Below are 19,727 nucleotides of genomic sequence, written 5' to 3'. Positions count from 1 at the left end.
GAGCACATTGTTTACGGGATGACTGTTAATTTTCTTTTGTTTTTTACTTGGAGTGTATGGGTGATGTTGGGGTTTGTATATTGAAGGGGATGCTGTTTGGGGGATTGGTACTGTAATTGTTATCATTGGTTTTCACTCGTGTATTTGATGAAAATATGGAAAATGAGGCAAATAAAAAGATTTTTAAAAATAACCTCGTGAGGCCAAAAATGGGATTTGCGCCAGCGAGATCTTGGAATGAGATCTTCCCCACCCCCTACCAGTGACCGAATCAGGGTCATGCCCAGGAAGGGTGCGAGCCTCATGAGCATATTTTATAATAAATTTCAATCTAATTATAGGACTTAAAGCCCTTACTTCTGCCCACATGACATCACGCCAGCGGAATTCACTATTGGTTTTCAAAAATGAAAACTAGTCATGATGACCATGCTAAGGGTGAACAGCTAATTATAGCCCCCAGGTAGTGAGGGGCATGGCTGGGCAGTACCAGGTTGACACTGCCAGAGACAGGCTCTATGGGGTCTCCCATTGGGGTGGTTAACCTTATGTGTGGTGGAGGGGGGTGCAACCTCTTGTCTGTGAGGCGGAGGGCCCGATGCCTGTAAGGGGGAGGCCTGATGATGGGGGGGGGGGTGCCAATGCCTATGATGGGGAGCACCACAATGCTTGCAGGATGGAAGGGTGGGAGTGCCCCGCTGCTTGACTAGTGGGTCACCCCGATGCTTGCATAGTGGAGGGGATCGCTCCAATACTTGTGGCGGGATTCTCTATGTCCATGGGTGGGACTGGTAAAATGTAATTCCAGCGCAGATCAGGGCTCTCTTTAAAGATGAGCCAGTCCATCAGAGTGATGGCACAACCTCACCCCCAGGGTCTCTGTGCACAGAGTTCCAGAGAATCTGGAGTGAAAACTCAGCTGTACATCTAGGGAAAGACACATTGGTTTTCAGACTGAGCCTCACACTCTGCCAGATTTTGGGAAATTTCAGCACACAGTTGAGGTCATATTCCAAAGTTCCCTTCTGGGGTTGGAATACCCAAGCTGAATACTATCAGCTGTATTCTTTACAAGCACATTGTGGTAAACCACTGTTAGTATATTACATGTACAGCATGGTAGCATTGTGGATAGCACAATCGCTTCACAGCTCCAGGGTCCCAGGTTCGATTCCGGCTTGGGTCACTGTCTGTGTGGAGTTTGCACATCCTCCCCGTGTGTGCGTGGGTTTCCTCCGGGTGCTCCGGTTTCCTCCCACAGTCCAAAGATGTGCAAGTTAGGTGGATTGGACATGATAAATTGCCCATAGTGTCCAAAATTGCCCTTAGTGTTGGGTGGGGTTACTGGGTTATGGGGATAGGGTGGCGGTGTTAACCTTGGGAAGGGTGCTCTTTCCAGGAGCCGGTGCAGACTCGATGGGCTGAATGGCCTCCTTCTGCACTGTAAATTCTATGATCTATGTATTGTGGTCAACTTTTACTGTACTACATGTATTGTGGTAAACCACTGCCTGATGACTCCGCCTCCCCTCGGGCTCGGTATAAAAGTAGCCAACCTCTGGCCCTGCTCCAGTTCGGGATCAGAGGCCAGGAGGCTTTCTGTTTTAGCTTATTAAAGCCTCAGTTTTGTTCACTACTTGTCTTGTGTTGAATGATGGCACATCAATTTAATAAGCTAAACTTTTAAGATTTATTTATCATTCAAGCCTAATCGCCTGGAGCTGGACCCACAAGCAGCGGACGCCACTGCAACATTCAAGCACTGGCTAAGCTGCTTCGAAGCTTACCTCGGATCCTCCACCGAAGATGTCACCGACCTCCAAAAGCAGCAAATACTCAACGCACGGGTGAGCCTGCAAGTTTTCCTTCTTATCAGAGATGCCCCCTCGTATACAGAGGCGATAATGCTGCTGAAGGGACAGTACGTAAATACAGTAAACGAGGTATATGCTAGGCACCTCCTTGCCACGAGGCGACAACGCCCCGGAAAATCGCAACCCGAATTCCTGCGTGCCTTGCAGGTACTCAGCCGGAACTGTGCTTGCCAGGTGGTATCGGCTGATCAACACACGGACCTGCTGATCAGGGACGCCTATGTCGTGGGTATTAAATCCAATCACATCCGCCAGCGCTTGCTAGAAGGGGGTACACACGGCCTACCAGAGACAGTGCAGCTCTCAAACTCGTTGGAAGGGGCTTTCCAGAACATGGAGGCCTACACCTCCGACCACGCGGCACCCTCGTGGACGTCATGGGCGCCGCCAATACCCGACTCGAGTGCAGCACAAGCAGCCCGCCAACGCCGGAAGTCCGAAATGCTACTTTTAAGGCCAGGGTAAGCACCCCAGACAACGCTGCCCTGCACGGAACGCGATTTGCAACGGGTGTGGGAGGAAGGGTACTTCGCAAAAGTCTGCCAGGCCCGACTTGTCCCTAAAATTCCGAGGCCCAGCAGCGCTGCCTGTTGCCTGTCGGGACCTTCCCCCATCTGCCGCGCCACCCACCATATGCGACTCATGGGCGCCGCCACCTTTGCTGCCACCCGCCATGTGCGACCCATGGGGCCGCCATCTTGGAACCGCCGCCTCCGGGACCCCTGCTCACCCGATCGTACGCTGGCCACTGCTACCTCCGACCGGCCCAGCCACCACCTTCTGAAGATCGCCTCCATCACACTTGGCCAGTCTCGACCTCATCAACTCATGAAATCCACGATGACTGCTCGGATCAACGGGCACGAGACAGCCTGCCTCTTCGACTCCAGGAACACAGACAGCTTTATCCACCTAGATATGGTAAGACGCTGCTCCCTCCCAATTTTACCCGCGACCCAGAAAATCTCCCTGGCTTCCGGATCACATTCCGTAGCAATCCGGGGGTACTGTGTCACGACCCTTTCAGTACAAGGTGTAGAGTACACTAACTTTAAGCTCTACACCCTCCCCCATCTCTGTGCTGCCCTATTACTGGGCCCCGACTTCCAGTGCCACCTCCAACGCCTTACCTTAAAGTTCGGTGGACCGCTGCCCCCCCCTCACCGTCTGTAGCCTCGCGACCCTTAAGGTCGCCCCACCCTCGCTCTTCACTAACCTCACCCCGGACTGTGTGGCCACTAGGAGCAGACGATACAGTGCCTGGGGCAGGGCCTTTATCAGGTCGGAGGTCCAGCGACTCCTACGAGGTGGGATCATTGAGGCCAGTATCAGCCCCTGGAGAGAGTAGTGGTCGTCAAGACTGGGGAGAAGCACCGGATGGTCATCGACTACAGTCAGACGATCAATCGGTATGCGCAGCTCGATGCATACCCCCTCCCCGGCATATCTGACACGGTCAATTAGATTGCGCAGTATCGAGTCTTCTCCACAGTCGACTTGAAGTCCGCGTACCACCAGCTCCCTATCCGCCCAGAGGACCGCCAATACACAGCCTTCGAGGCAGTGGCCGCCTCTACCACTTTCTCAGAGACCCCTTCGGCGTCACCAATGGGGTCTCGGTCTTCCAGCGAGAAATGGACCGCATGGTTGATCAGTAAGGGCTGCGGGCCACGTTCCCGTACCTAGATAATGTCACCATCTGCGGCCAGGACCATGGCACAAACTCCGGCATTTCGTCCACACTGCTGAGCTCCTTAACCTCACATACAATAAGGAGAAATGCGTTTTCCGCACAACCCGCCTAGTCATCCTTGGCTACGTTGTGGAAAACGGAGTCCTGGGGCCCGACCCCGATTGCATGCACCCCCTCCTGGAACTTTCACTCCCCCACGGCCCCAAGGCCCTGAAGAGATGCCTGGGGTTCTTCTTTTATTATGCCCAGTGGGTCGCCAATTATGCAGACAAGGCCCGCCCACTCATTAAATCTACCATTTTTCTCCTGACAGCTGAGGCCCGTCTGGCCTTCAATCGCATCAAGGCGGATATTGCTAAAGACACGATGCACATTTCATTCCAGGTGGAGAGCGATGCGTCGGACTTTGCCCTGGCCGCTACCCTCAACCAGGTGGGCAGGCCCGTGGCTTTCTTCTCCCCTACCCTCCATGCCTCCGAAATTCGGCACTCCTCCGTCGAAAAGGAAGCCCAAGCCATTGTGGAAGCTGTACGACATTGGAGGCATTACCTGGCCGGCAGGCGATTCACTCTCCTCACTGACCAACGGTCGGTTGCCTTCATGTTTAATAATACACAGGAGGCAAAATCAAGAACGACAAGATTCTGAGGTGGAGAATCAAACTCTCCACCTACAACTATGAGATCTTGTACCGACCTGGGAATCTCAGTGAGCCCCCAGATGCCCTGTCCCACGGTACATGTGCCAGCGCACAAGTAGACCGACTTCGGGCCCTCCACAATGACCTCCGTCACCCAGGAGGATCACCCTTTTTTTCATTGTATCAAGGTTCGCAATCTGCCTTACTCCATCGAGGAGGTCAGGATCATGACCAGAGACTGCCAGGTCTGCGCAGCGTGCAAACCGCACTTCTATCGGCCGACAGAGCGCACCTGGTAAAGGCCTCCTGCCCCTTTGAGTGCCTCAGCATCGACTTCAAAGGGCCCCTCCCCTCCACTGACCGTAACGTGTGCTTCCTCAATGTTGTTGATGAGTACTCACACCCCTTTGCCATCCCGTGCCCTGACATGACCTCTGCCACCATCATCAAGGCCCTGCACAGACTCATCACCTTGTTCGGTTTCCCCACCTACATCCATAGCGATCGGGGTTCCTCCTTCATGAGCGACGAGTTGTGTCAGTTCCTGCTTAGCAAGGGCAACGCCTCAAGCAGGACGACCAGCTACAACCCCCGGGGAAAAGGACAAGTAGAGAGGGAGAACGCAACGGTCTGGTAGGCCGTCCTTCTGGCCCTATGGTCTACAAGTTTCCCAGTCTCCCGCTGGCAGGAGGTCCTTCTCGATGCGCTCCACTCCATGCGGTCACTCCTGCGCCCTGCCACCAATGAGACCTCTCATGAATGTGTGTTTGCCTTCCCTAGGAAGTCTATCTCAGGGGTTTCGCTCCCTTCCTGGCTGACAGTCCCAGGGCCCGTCCTCCAACGGAAGCATGCAAGGAGTCATAAATCGGTTCCCCTCGTCAAGAAGGCCCTGCTCCTCCATGCCAACCCACAATATGCCTATGTGGCACATCATGACGGGCGACAGGACACAGTTCCCCAGCGACGATCACCACCACCCTCGACCCTACATCGTATCCCTCCACCTCTACCTGGCTACTTCATGATTTGGCACCCACAGGCCCACCGGCGAGCATCACTACCACCCCCGCCCACACACCAACCCCCCCTCCACTGAGCCAACTACTGGGTGAAGAAGAGGACAACACGCTCTTGGATGCGCAGGTCTCGACACAAGTGCCCACACCACAGCCGGGACTGAGGCGATCACGGCGGAAGGTCAAAGCCTCCAACAGATTCGACCTTTGAATCAACTTCACCCTCGCTGTACTCTTTTTTTTTTAAACAGGTGGTGAATGTGGTAAACCACTGTTAGTATATTACATATATTGTGGTAAACTATTACTGTATTACATGTATTGTGGTAAACTACTGCCTGATGGCTCCTCCCCCCCCCCCCCCCCCCCCCCCCGGGCTCAGTATAAAGGTAGCCGACCTTCGGCCCTGCCCCAGTTCAGGATCAGAGGCCAGGAGGCTTTCTATTTAACTTATTAAAGCCTCAATTTCATTCACTACTCGTCTTGTGTTGATTAATGGCGCAACACACATACTCAGAGCTTGTGTGCACACCTGCCTGTCAACTATGTGCAACATTCTATATGTACATATGCTAAGCTGAACAATGAATGAGAGCACCTTGCCACCTCAGGGTACCAAACCTGTGCCACATTTGGCCCTGATGTTCGAATGTACAACCTTGACTGTTTCCCAACCAGTAATTGTACGGATTGTGGCCACAAGGCTCTCGTCACAATATTGGGATGCAATGCTCTGCATCTCATCATCTAAGCGCTCACCGAGACGTGTGACGTTTATTGCAAATGGTGATATCTGGCCATCAGAAGAGCCTTTGAGCATGTTCTGGAAGTGCAAATCATAGCTTAATGAGCAAAGCCTAGTCAACTTTGGGGCCTCAATGATATGTGAGAATTTTGGACTTTGCAAGGGCAAGGGCTGGCCATGAGGGCACAATGTGTGTCTTAAAGAAGAGACATTTTAATGTCTGGCTGCAAGTAGTTGAATGTCGCCCTCTTCAGGCGATCCACATGCAGAGTAAGGTGAGGACGAAAGCAGTCCAGCATCCCTAACTGAGAATGCCGGATGTTAGTGTGACAGAGAAGAAGGTGACACAGAGGATTGAGTCATCTCTGATTAGAGGCACACTTGCCTGTCGTAGGGTGCTTTTGCAACTGGAATACTGGAGGGACGCTTGAAGTGGCAGCACTTGCTCACATCTGAGTCTTGGACACCCTCCTCCAGTTAGCACCTCATATCAGCTAGGACACATGCTCCCAAAGTTTCATCATCCTTCAAATGTAAGCCTGATGAGTAACTATTCACTCTCATATTGAAGTGCATGGTTGAGATGAGAGGAATAGCAATGTTGATGTTAATGTTGGCCCATGATGGAGGGCACTTGTCCAAGACGGTACTTACTTGTCATCTTTCTCTAAAATCTGGTGGCTATGTGGGCCTCACACACAAGCCTACCTCGTCTGGCCCAAGCAATGGCCTCACCCCTGCTGCCTCAGCTTCCTCAAACTCAACATCCTCATCCCCTTTGATGTGCTCTTCATTGGAGGAGACATGCAGTTCCTTCTTGTCGGCATCTGGCAAATCCTTGCCCTTTTGCAGTGCCAGGTTGTGCAGTGCATGGCAAGCCACGATGATCCATGAGACCACCTGAGGACTGTACTGCAATGCTCTGCCAGATTTGTCCAGGCATCAAAATTGCTGGTCTGCTCCACCAATGCACGGGTAGTGGTGTGAGCCTTGTTGTATCTTCTCTGGAGTCTGTGGCTGCTGCACAGGCGCCATCAGCAACATCCTTTGTGAATTCCCCTGGTCACCGAGGAGTCAACCCTGGATCCCATCTAGTCCCTGGAAGGTGTCCGGTGTCTGCGATCTACTGAAGATGTACAAGATGTGGCTGCTTCCAGGGAAGATGGCATAAACCTGCATGGTATGATTTATGGTCGCAGACCAGCTGCACATTGAGCTAGTGGAAGCCTTTCCAGTTTGTGTGGGAGTGCTTGTTGCCAAGGAGCTTTTATAGCCACACGAGTGCAGTCAATGGCATCCTACAGCTGTGGGAATCCGGAAACCACTGCAAACCCCACTTCTCTAATATCCTGGCTTGCTTGATTGCTGCAGAATGGAGGTAATTGTGGGCCGAGGTAGGGTGTTCTTTTAGAGGGTTGGTGGAGACTCGATGGACCTTCTGCACTGCAGGAATTCTATGATTCAGTATCAGACTGAAGGTACTATTTCTGTTAATGATTCATCAGTGGACGTGGTCCCCAGGCCGGTGCAGGACACATTTCGGGATGACTGCCACCCCACACCCACTCCTCTTTACGTGACCTACTGCTATGAGATTGCTTTGGCTAAGTGCTTGGACGTGCTGATTTCAGCTCAAGCTCTTGAATCCTCATTCACTGCATTCTAGAACTATACTCTTTTGGTTACGCATGAAGTCAAATGTTTTGTTGGGAACTAAGATTATTTGATGGGGGCCTGAGGCTTCTTTTCTGTGAAGTTCCCAGCGTCACAACACAATTATAACACAAATCTGAAACTTGACCAGTCACCCATTTGTTCTGCAGTTTGTTATCGCTCTGGGGAATCACCACACGACGAACAAGGGGTTAATGCAAGGAGATCAATTAGTGCCACTTTGTGTAATTAGTTTTGAATTACAGCACATCATGATTTCACTTTCCTGATTCCTTTCATTGTCATTGAAAGGTGGCTAACATGTCTTAGCCGTGCATCTCTCCTAATTTGGGAATGCACAGTTCAGTCAGGTGAAGTTTTATTGGCCTCCCCAGCGCAGGCACATTCCCTCCAATCCGCCCACAGAACCCTCACTGGCAGAGCTTCTCCTCATTTTAATTCTCCACTGCACCATTGCTGCAGATTGGAAGATGGTGGTGCAGAACTTTCACTGCCAGACCAGCTTAGACCCTCCCTCTGTTGAGAGTGGAAATACTCCCATCATCCTGCAAATGCTTAATGTTCGGACTTTCGGTGGCGGCCATGGAGTGAGTGGGCGCATATTTGGCACCTTCCGCCCATGGTGGTCTTTTTGTGGCCTTTATACCAGTTTGTCGCAGGAATTTTGTAGGAAAGAGGTGCTGATGTGAGAGCAGAAGAGAATGACCCCTAGTTTATGGAGCTGCGGTCCAGAAGTACTCGGAAAAGAACAAATCAAGTGGCGGTAGCGAGTGAAGAGCGGACAGCACACGCGGAGATGGCGACAGGCAGGGTCTCGCCCTGCCGGCTCAGTGGTCGATGGACCAGCTGGTGAGCTTCTTAAATGAGAAGTTCACCCAACAGTGGAAGGAAAGTGCGGAGGACCTGGCCCAGGCGGTGGACTCGATCAAGGTGGCGGTTGTCCGCGTGGAGAAGAGACTGGCGGCCCAGAGACAGGCAATTCAGAGGTTGGAGGAGCATGAGGAACAGTCCACCTCAATGGCAGTGGAGATTGGGCTGATGCGTGACCAGCAGAAGAGACTGTTGGAGAAAGTGGAGGACCTGGAGATCCGTTCTCGGATGCAGAACATCCGGATTGTGGGTCTGCCAGAGGGAATTGAAGGATCAAATGCGGGTGCGTATGTTGGGAAGATGCTGGAGAAGCTGCTTGGGGAAGGTGCGTTTGACCAGCCGTTGGGGATGGATCGGGCCCACAGGATACTGATGCACAAACCCCAGGGGGTGAGCTGCCGGGGACAATGCTGGTACGATTGCATCGGTTCCTGGGCAAGAAACGCATCATCAGGTGGGCCAGGCAGACGAGGCGATGCACTTGGGAAGATGTCGAGATTCGGATGTACCAAGACCTGGGAGCAGAGCTTGCGAAGAGGAGGGTGAGCTTTAATAAGGTCAAGTCGGCCCTGTACAAGAAGGGTGTAAAGTTCGGACTACTGTACCCGGCTCACCTATGGGTGACCTATTGGGGCCGGGAGCTGTACTTTGGCTTGGAGGAGGCAGTGGACTGGCAGGGGAAGGAGGACCTCGAACTTGGATTGAGGAGAACTGAACTATGTTGTGAAAAACTTTGGGTTTATGTTGTTCGGATTTCTTTTGCTTTTTCCGTTTTTTTTGGTTCTGTTTGGGGTTAGGCCGGTTTACAGAACTTTGTTAAGGGATGAGGGGTGGGTCTCGGTGTTCGGACCTTGGGAGGGATTGTTTGTTTGTTTTTACTTCTTGCCTTTGTTTCGACTGTTTGCACTAAGAGCGGGGGGGAGGGGAATCAATGGGGGGTGGGATGCTAGGCGCCATGGGCAGGGGCTGCCAGGCTAACTGGGTGGGCTCGTTCACGGAAGCAAAGTAGGGGGTTAGCTGAAGATCGATATGGGGGCGGGGGGGTTGGCTGGGGAGGCATTAGACTGCTGACGGGGAGGGGACTTTCAAAGTGGAGGAAAATGAAATGAAAATCGCTTATTGTCACGAGTAGGCTTCAATGAAGTTACTGTGAAAAGCCCCTAGTCGCCACATTCCGGCGCCTGTCCGGGGAGGCTGGTACGGAGGAGGAGAGTTGATGACAGTAGTTACCCGAGGTCGGGCCAGGGGAGGTGCGGGATGTGGGCCTTAGACTGGCCTAGGAGAGGTTATGGTTGATTGGCAGGGGGGGTTCCCCCCCGACCAGGCTGGTCACCTGGAACGTTCGGGGATTGAATGGGCCAGTCAAAAGACCCCGTGTGTTCGCACACTTGAGGCAACTGAAGGTGAATGTGGCCATGTTGCAGGAGACACATCTGAAGGTGGGGGATCAGATTAGGTGAAGGATGGGATGGGTTGGGCAGGTGTTCTATTTGGCATTAGACTTCAAAACAAGACAGGTGGCAATCTTGGTTAATAAGCGGGTGGCAAGGGCAGCACGGTGGCGCAGTGATAGCACTGCAGTCTCACGGCGCTGAGGTACCAAGTTCGATCCCGGCTCTGGGTCACTGTCCGTGTGGAGTTTGCACATTCTCCCCGTGTTTGTGTGGGTTTGACCCCCACAACCCAAAGATGTGCAGGGTTGATGGATTGGACATGCAAAATTGCCCCTTAATTGGAAAAAATTAATTGGGTACTCTAAATTTTTTTTTTAAATAAGCGGTTGACATTCGAGGTGGGGAATGTAAAAGCGGACCCAGGGGATAGTTATGCTATGATTAGTGGGAAGTTGGAGGGGATGGCCTGGTATTGGTAAATATATATGCCCGAACTGGGGTGACATTGAGTTTGTTAAACGTGTACTGGGTAAGATCTCAGACCTAGATTCACATCGACTGATTATGAGGGGAGATTTCAATACGGTCTTGTATCCAAGGCTGGACCGATTGAGTTCTAGGTCAGCTATGGCAAAGGAGCTGCGGGGGTTTATGGACCGTATGGAGGGGGGGTTGATCATGGAGATTTTGGAGGCCAAGGAGTAAGGAGTTTTCATTCTACTCCCATGTGCATAAGGTGTATTCCCGGATAGACTTCTTTGTGATGGACAAAACGCTGCTGGCTGAGGTGGTAGATGCTGAATATTCAGCAATAGTGGTGTCAGACCACGCCCCACACTGGGTAGACTTGCAAGTTAGCAAAGGAAACGCGTGATTCCCAAGCTGTATAAAGAGAATGTATTGAATCTGAATAGAAAATAAATAAGATCAAGCCTCCCAAACCGCCCGCAATGGAGGTTGGATGTGGGGCTGTTAGCAGAGGAGGAGGCATGTGAGCGGTGAGGGAGGCCATTTGGGGATATATATAAAGATCAATGACATGGGTGAGGTTTTGGCCGGGGTGGTTTGGGAGGCACTGAAGGTGGTTATTTGGGGGGAAATGTATCTCAATTTGGGCCTATAAGAAGAAGGCTGAGCGGGCGGAGTTAGACAGACAGGTAGACAGGAGGTACACAGAGTCTCCAGATGACTTGAAGTCTTTGTGATCCAGGGCGTTTGAAGGAGCATCAGAGACTGCAGCTTGAATTTGGGCAGCTGAGGAGGATGAAGGGGGCAGTGTATGAATATGGGGAAAAAGCCAGCATGATGCTGGTGCATCAGCTGAGGAAACATGATGCGGCGAGAGAGATTGGGAAAGTGAGGGATACGGGGGGTAGGGAAGGCCAATCTCCCTGCTAAATGTGGATGCGAAAATGCTGGCATATATCCTGGCCACACGCATGGAGGATTGTGTTCTGGGGGTAATAAGGGAGGACCAGATGTCGAACATTAGGCGGCTCCTTAATGTAATAATGATGACTGCAGAGGAGCGCAAGGTCGAGGTGGTGGTGGCCAAGGATGCAGAAAAGGCCTTTGACCGGGCGGAGTGGAAATATTTGTGGGATGTCCTGGGAAGGTTTAGGTTCAGGCAGGGATTTATAGATTGGATCAGGTTGCTATATCAGGCAACAATGGCGCATGTAAGGACAAACCGGGTTCGATCAGAGTATTTTAGTCTGTACAGGGGGACAAGGCAGGGGTGTCCACTCTCCCCACTACTGTTTGCCCTGGCCATAGGGCCTTTGGCAATGGCACTGAGAGCATCGAACATTTAGCGGGGGATAGTGTGGGGGGGGGGGGGGGGGGGGGGGGGGGTGGCGGCGGAATATAGGGTCTCGCTCTATGCGGATAATTTGCTCCTTGAAATAACAGATCCGTTGGGGGGTATTGGGGTATTGCAGCAATTATGGGGATACTGGAGGAATTTGGTCGGTTCTCAGGTTACAAACTGAATATGGGCAAGAGCGAGGTCTTTGCGATCCAGGCAAGGGGGCAGGCGAGGAGACTGAGGGAGATGCTGTTCAAAGTGATGGAGGGAGTTTTAGGTACCTGGGTATTCAAATGGCAAGGGACTGGGGTCAGCTTCATAAACTAAATTTGGGCAGGGTGATTGAGCAAATAAAAGGGGACTTCCGTAGGTGGGATGTGCTCCCGCTGTCATTGGTGGGGAAAATGACAGTCCTCCCAAGATTGCTGTTCGTGTTTCAGTGTTTTCCAATCTTCATCCCCAAGGCATTGTTTAGGAATATTAATGCGGCGATCTCGGGTTTCATATGGGCTGGGAATGCCCCGAGGGTGAAGAAGGTCCTTTTTGAGCGGGGGTACGGGGAGGGGGGCTTAGCCCTTCTGAATTTTATTAATTACTACTGGGCAGCCAATATATCGATAGTTAGAATCAGAATTTACAGTGCAGAAGGAGGCCATTCGGCCCAGCGAGTCTGCACTGGCCCTTGAGAAAGAGCACCCTACTTAAGCCCCACGCCTCTACCCTATCCCATTTATCCCCGTAACCCATTAACCCCACCTAACCTTTTTGGACACTAAGGGCAATTTATCATGGCCAATCCACGTAACCTGCACATCTTTGGTCTGTGGGAGGAAACCAGAGCACCCGAAGGAAACCCACGCACACATGGGGAGAACGTGCAGACTCCACACAGACAGTGACCCAAGCCGGTAATCGAACCTGGGACCCTGGAGCTGTGAAGCAACTGTGCTACCCACTGTGCTACCATGCTGCCCTGAGAAATGGGTAGTGGGGAAGGGGTCGGTGTGGGAGCGAGTGGAGGCAGCATCTTGCAAGGGCACATGCCTGAAGGCTTTGTTAGCGGCACCTCTGCCGTTCTCGCCGGCTCAGTACTCCTCAAGCCCGGTGGTAGTGGCAGCCCTGAGAGTGGGTGGGCAATGAAGGCAGTACATGAAACTGGAGGGGGCGTCGGGGTGGTCACTGATCTGTAATAATCACCGATTCACTCCGGGGGAGCTGGACGGAGCATTAAGGAGGCGGTAGCGGGCAGGGATTGAGAGATTTGGGAATCTCTTAATTGAGGAAGGTTTCCCGAGCCTGGAGGAGCTGGAGAAGGAGTTTGAGTTGCCGGGTGGGAACTAGTTCCGGTACGGGATTTTGTCTGGAGGCAGGTTCCAAGCTCACTTCGCCTGGCACTAAGGGGACTACAACAAGGTGATGTTTAAAACAGGGGTTGGGGAGGGGAAGGTCTCAGAAATATATAAGGAATTGATGGAGTGGGAAGGGGTCCCAATTGGGGAGGTGAAGAGGAAGTGGGAGGAAGAGGTGGGAGGAAGAGCTGGGAGGAGAGTTGGTAGTCGGGTTATAGGAGACGGCCTTGTGGAGAGTCAATGCATCCTCATCGTGTGCCAGGCTTAGCCTGATCCAGTTCAAGGTCGTCCACAGGGTTCATATGACTGCGGCTTGGATGAGTAGGTTTTTTGAGGAGGTGGAGGACAGGAGTGGGCCATGTGGGGGAAGTTCTGAGAACCATATACATGTGATTTGGCCATGTCTGAGGCTTGGGGGATTTTGGCAGGGATTTTCAGATGTCATGTCAGAGGTCTTGGAAGAGAGGGTGACTCCGAGTCCAGAGATGGCAATATTTGGAGTGTCGGAAGATCCGGGATCCCAGGGAGGAAAGAGGCCGACGTTTTGGCCTTTACCTCCCTGGTGGCCCAGAGGGATGGAGGGACACGGAGCAGTATGTGTGGGATGGGGTTGCTCTTCGGGGGCTACACTTCACTGATTGCAAAACATGGATGATAGAGATAGAAAGATTTGAAATTCTCTATTACTTTACACAATGGCCAGATAATCTGTTTTTTGTGCTGCTGACAGGGATAATAGTTGGCCAAGGCACCAGTGTTAATTCCCCTGCTGCTCTTCAAAATTGTGCCATATGGATCTATTATATCTATTTGAGAGCACAGATGGGCCTTGGTTTAATGTGTCTCAAACAGACCGACACTTTATTCCTACTATGCTGGAGTGTCAGCGTTGGTTTTTTTTATGCTAGAGTCCTTGAATGGGATTCAGAGGTGAGCATGCTACCAACTGGGCTATGGCTATTACCTAAAGAGTGAGCCTTTTTAAATTGAAGTGTTATTTAACCGGAAGGCAGTATAGGTCAGCGAACATTGGGGTGATGGGTCAATGTGATTTGGTGCGGGTTAGGACATGAGCAGTAGGATTTTGGATGACCTCAAATTAACTTTACGGAAGATAAATGTGGGACATTGGCCAGGAGTGCATTGAAATAGTCAAGTCTGGAGGTAGCAAAGTCATGGATGAGGGTTTCAACACCAGAAAAGTTGGGTGATGTTTCAGAGATGATACTATAAAGTGTTAGAGATAACATGGATATATGGTTGAAAGCTCATCTCTGGATCAGATATGGCACTGAGATTGGGAACAGTCTGGTTCGGCTTTAGATAGATCCGGGAGGGAGCAGCTAGAAGCCAAAAGTATCTATGGTACCATGCAGGAATACAGGTGGGAGTTTGTGTCGGATTGATGAGACCAAATTTGTGAGGATTTGAAACAAGGCTGGAAGATTCACCCAGCTTGCGCTAAAGGGAGAATTGCCAGGAAAATCCCTCACTGTGAAAGACAGTTCTGGGGTTAGGGAGTGGCACAGTGGTCGTGTCGCTGGACTAATAATCCAAAGACCCAGGATAATGCTCTAGGGACCTGGGTACAAATCCCACCATGGCAGATGGAAGCTGGAATTAAAAAGTCTAATGATGATCATAAAACCATTGCAGATTGTTGTAAAAGAGCATTTAGTTCACATGTGCTTTAGGGAAAGAAACCTGCCGTCCTTACCTGGCCTGGCTTACATGCGACTCCAGACCCATAGCAATCTGATTGTCTCTTAAATGGCCTAGCAAGCCACTGGGTTGTATCCGACCAGTACAGAGGAAACAAAAAGGAATAAAACTGGACAAACCTTCCAGCATTGACATAGGCACTGGAAACAACAACTTTGTTTCCGGTCGACCCTACGAAGTTCTCCTCAATAATATCTGGGGGCTTGTGCCAAAATTGGGAGAGCTGTCTCACAGATTGGTCAAGCAACAGCCTAGTAATTCTCGTGGAGTCATACTCGCGGAATCATAACTTACAGATAATGTAGCAGACACCACCATCACAATTCCTGGATATGTCCTGTCCCACCGGCAGGACAGACCCAGCAGAGGTGGCGACACAATGGTAAACAGACAGGAGGGAATTGCGCTGGGAGTCTTCAACATTGACTCTGGACCATGAAGTGTCCCAGGACCAGGTGAAACCCCCTGCTGATTACTATGTACCGTCCCCTCTCAACTAACGAATCAGTCCACTTCCGTGTTGAATACAACTTGGAGGAAGCACTGAGGGTTGCAAAGGAGCAGAATGAGCTCTGGGTGGGGGACTTCAATATCCATCACCAAGGGTGGCTTGGTAGTATCAACACAGATCGGGCTGGCCGAGTCCTAAAGGACATAACTGCTAGACTGGGATTGCAGCAGGTGATGAGGGAACCAACAAGAGGGAAAAACATACTTTATCTGACTTCCGGTGGCGGCGATGCCTGAGTGAGCCGCACATTCGGCGGGCTCTCACTCCGGCGGGGCTTTGGGGCTGATTCCCCGCGACAGCGGGACCATGGGGGCGGCAAAAAGGCTGCCGCGAAAGAACTGGAGAGCGGGCTGCAGCTGATGGAATCGTGGGAGGCCAGCAGGTAGGGGAAGAGAGAGAGAGAGACGGAGGCAAGGAGCAGATGAAACTGACCTGAAACGTAAGATGGCGGACTCACGGAACTTCCTTCCTCCAGCAGAAGGAAAAAAGGTTTGGAGTCACTGAAGCAGGACAACTTGGACCCACTTCAGATGCCCAGAAGGTAAAATTTAAGGAGCTGGGCAAAGGAGGGCGGCAGCGAAAGTACTGAGGAGCGGGCTGCGGCACATGGAACAGCGGGATTCCAGAAGGCAGAAGAAGAAGGAGAAAAAGGGACAGAGACAAGGACCTGAAGAAAATTACCTGGGACCTAAGATGGCGGACACACGCACCCCGGACTCAGCAATCCAGCAGGCGCTGGATAACATGCTCCAGGTAATGAAGTCCAGTTTTGAAGCGCTGAAGAGGGACAGCTTGGACCCAATCCAGAAAGCGGTGGATCAGCTGAACCAGAGGCTGGATGCGCAGGATGTTAAGGAGCTGGGAGAGGCGGTGGAGGAGCAGGCGGATGCGCAGACGGTTGCAGCGCTAGAAGTTGACGGCCTGAAAGAGCGGCAGAGAAGACTGCTGGACAGAGTGGAGGAGCTGGAGAATAGAGTCCGCAGGAACAACCTGAGGATGGTTGGCCTCCCGGAGGGGGCGGAGGGAGCTGATGCTGCAGCGTTTGTAGCAGACCTGCTGAAGCAGCTGATGGGGGCCGAAGCCTTTCCGCGACCGCCGGAGCTGGAGGGCACGCACAGAGTGCAGGCAAGGCAGGGGCGGCCGGGCGGACCCCCCTCGCCCGATGGCTAATAATGGGAGGGGCTTTAACATGGTCCTTGACCTGACTTTGGATCGGTCGTGTCCCAGAACGGGTAGACTCTCAGCAATGGCAAGGGAGCTGAAAGGGTTTATGGAGCAAATGGGGGCAGTGGACCCCTGGAGAGATAGACAGCCAACAGGAAGGGGCTACTCGTTTTACTCGCACGTCCATAAAGTATATTCTAGGATAGATTTCTTTGTACTAAGCAGGGACTGTATGGGGGAGGTAAAGAACACGGAATACTCAGCAATTACCATTTCAGACCATGCCCCGCATTGGGTGGACCTGCAGTTCGGGGGAGCGAGCTACCAACGCCTGCAATGGAGGCTAGACGTGGGACTGCTGTCGGAGGAGGGGATCTGCGAGAGGCTTCGGAGATGTATGCAAAATTACCTGCAGGTGAATGACACGGGGGAGGTCTCAGCGGCGACCCTGTGGGAGGCGCTAAAGGCAGTAGTGCGGGGGAGCTGATTTCAATTGGGGCCCACAGAGCCAAGGCAGACCGGGCAGAGATGGATAGATTGGTCAGGGAATTGGGTCGGATAGATGAAGAGCACGCGGAGTCCCCGGGGGAGGTTTTACTCAGGGAGAGGCAGAGACTACAGGTGGAACTGGGGGCACTATCCACGAGTAGGGCCGTGGAACAGCTTAGGAAGGCGAGGGGCATGGTGTACGAGCATGGGGAAAAGGCTAGCAGACTGTTAGCGCAGCAACTCAGGAGGAGGGAGGAGGCCAGGGAAATAGGTAGAGTGAGGGACGGGGGTGGGGGGGGGGGGGGGGGGGGGGGGGGGGGTGGGGGGGGGCAAAGTGGAGGACCCGGCAGAATTGAATAAGGTATTCCGGGACTTCTATCGTAAGCTGTATACTTCGGAGCCGCCGGAAGAACCGGAGGGGATGAAAAGGTTTCTGGACGGGTTAACCATCCCAACAGTAGGTGGGGGGCGAGTGGAAGAGTTGGGGGCCCCGATTAGAGTAGAGGAGGTATTGGGGGGCCTTAAGGCCATGCAGTCGGGGAAGTCCCCGGGGCCGGATGGATACCCAGTAGAGTTCTATAGGAAGTACTCTGAGCTGGTGGGCCCGGTCTTGGTGAGGGTTTTCAATGAGGCAAGGGACAGAGGGACCCTGCCGCCGACAATGTCACAAGCCACTATATCACTGATATTGAAGCGGGGTAAAGACCCGGAGGCGTGCGGATCCTACAGGCCAATCTCCCTGATTAATGTAGACGCCAAGCTCCTGGTAAAGGTACTGGCGGTTAGAATGGAGGACTGCGTACCGGAGGTGATTGGGGAGGATCAAACTGGGTTCATGAAAGGTAGGCAGCTGGCGGCCAACCTGAGAAGATTACTTAATGTGATAATGATGCCCCCAGTGGGTAGGGAGGTGGAGGTAGTGGTGGCAATGGACACCGTGAAGGCCTTTGACCGGGTGGAGTGGGACTATCTATGGGAGGTGCTCAGACGGTTTGGGTTCGGGAGGGATTGGTTGATTGGATCAAATTATTATATCAGGCCCCGAGGGCCAGCGTCAGGACCAACAGAGAAGTGTCGGAGTACTTTAGGTTGTACCGAGGGACCAGACAGGGCTGCCCGCTCTCCCCGCTGCTGTTTGCGCTGGCCATAGAGCCGCTGGCGATTGCGCTGAGAGCCGCAGAGGGATGGAAGGGGATGGTGAGGGGCGGGGTAGAACATAGGGTCTCTCTTTATGCAGATGACCTGCTCCTGTACGTGTCGGACCCAATGGCCGGGATGGGAAGTATACTGGGAATGCTGAGGAAGTTCGGCCAGTTCTCAGGATACAAATTAAATACGGTCAAGAGTGAAATGTTTGTGGTCCAGGCAAGGGGCCAGGAGAACAGATTGAGAGGGTTACCGTTTAGGCTGGCAGACTGTAAAGATGACAATCCTCCCTCGATTTCTGTTTATTTTTCAGTGCCTCCCGATCTTTATCCCACAGTCCTTCTTCAAAAGAGTTAACGGGATGATCATGAGCTTTGTCTGGGTGGGAAAATCCCCGCTGGTGAAGAAGGCGATGTTGGAGAGGAACCGCAGCGAGGGAGGGCTGGCTTTGCCGAGTCTGATTAATTATTACTGGGCGGCCAACATCGCTATGATAAGGAAGTGGATGGTGGGTACGGGGTCTATTTGGGAGCGGGTGGAGGCGGCTTCGTGCAGGGGCTCCAGCTTGGCAGCCCTGGCCTCGGCTCCTCTACCGCTGCCGCCGGCCAAGTACACCACCAGCCCGGTAGTGGTGGTGACCCTGCGGATATGGGGCCAGTGGAGGAGGCATGTAAGGGAGATGGGGGCGTCTGTCTGGGCGCCAATCTGCGACAACCATCGGTTTGCCCCCGGGAATATGGATGGGGGGGTTCCGAGTATGGCGGTGGGCGGGGGCGGGAAGGGTGGGTGATATGTTCCTGCGAGTTTGAGGAGCTTGGAGGAGAAATTTGGGTTGGTAAGGGGAAATGATTTTAGATACCTACAGTTGCGGGACTTTGTTCGTAGACAGGTTCCATCTTTCCCACGCCTCCCGCCAATGGGGATCCTAGACAGAATAGTCTCTCGGAGGGAAGAAGGGGAGGGTAGAGTCTCGGGTATTTATAAGGTGCTCATGAGGGAGGAAGGGTCCCAGACAGAGGAACTGAAACTTAAATGGGAGGAGGAGCTAGGCGGGGAAATGGAGGATGGGCTGTGGGCAGAGGCCCTGAGTAGGGTAAATTCGACCGCGACATGTGCTAGGCTCGGGCTGATTCAGTTTAAGGTCGTTCACCGGGCCCACATGACGGTGGCTCGGATGAGCAAATTCTTCGGGATAGAGGACAAATGCGCTAGGTGCGCGGGAGGACCAGCGAACCACGTTCACATGTTTTGGGCATGCCCTAAGCTGAGGGGGTATTGGGAAGGATTTGCGGGGGTCATGTCCCGGGTGCTAAAAACAAGGATGGTGATGAGTCCAGGGGTGGCAATTTTTGGGGTTTCGGAAGACCTGGGGGTTCAGGGGAAGAAAAAGGCCGATGTTTTGGCCTTTGCTTCCCTGATAGCCCGGCGACGAATACTATTGGCGTGGAGGGACTCAAAGCCCCCGAAGACTGAGTGGTGGCTTGCGGACATGTCGAGTTTCCTGGGTATGGAAAAAATTAAGTTCGCCTTGAGGGGATCTGTGCAGGGGTTCGCCCGGAGGTGGCAACCATTTATTGACTTCTTTGCGGGAGAGTGAGCGTCAGCAGGGGGTGGGGGGGGAGGGTAGAGTAGG

This window comes from Scyliorhinus canicula, chromosome 3 (assembly GCF_902713615.1).
Source record: "Scyliorhinus canicula chromosome 3, sScyCan1.1, whole genome shotgun sequence".
Lineage (NCBI taxonomy): Eukaryota > Metazoa > Chordata > Chondrichthyes > Carcharhiniformes > Scyliorhinidae > Scyliorhinus > Scyliorhinus canicula.
The sequence above is the reverse complement of the archived record's forward strand: the minus strand, read 5'-3'. Positions refer to the sequence as shown.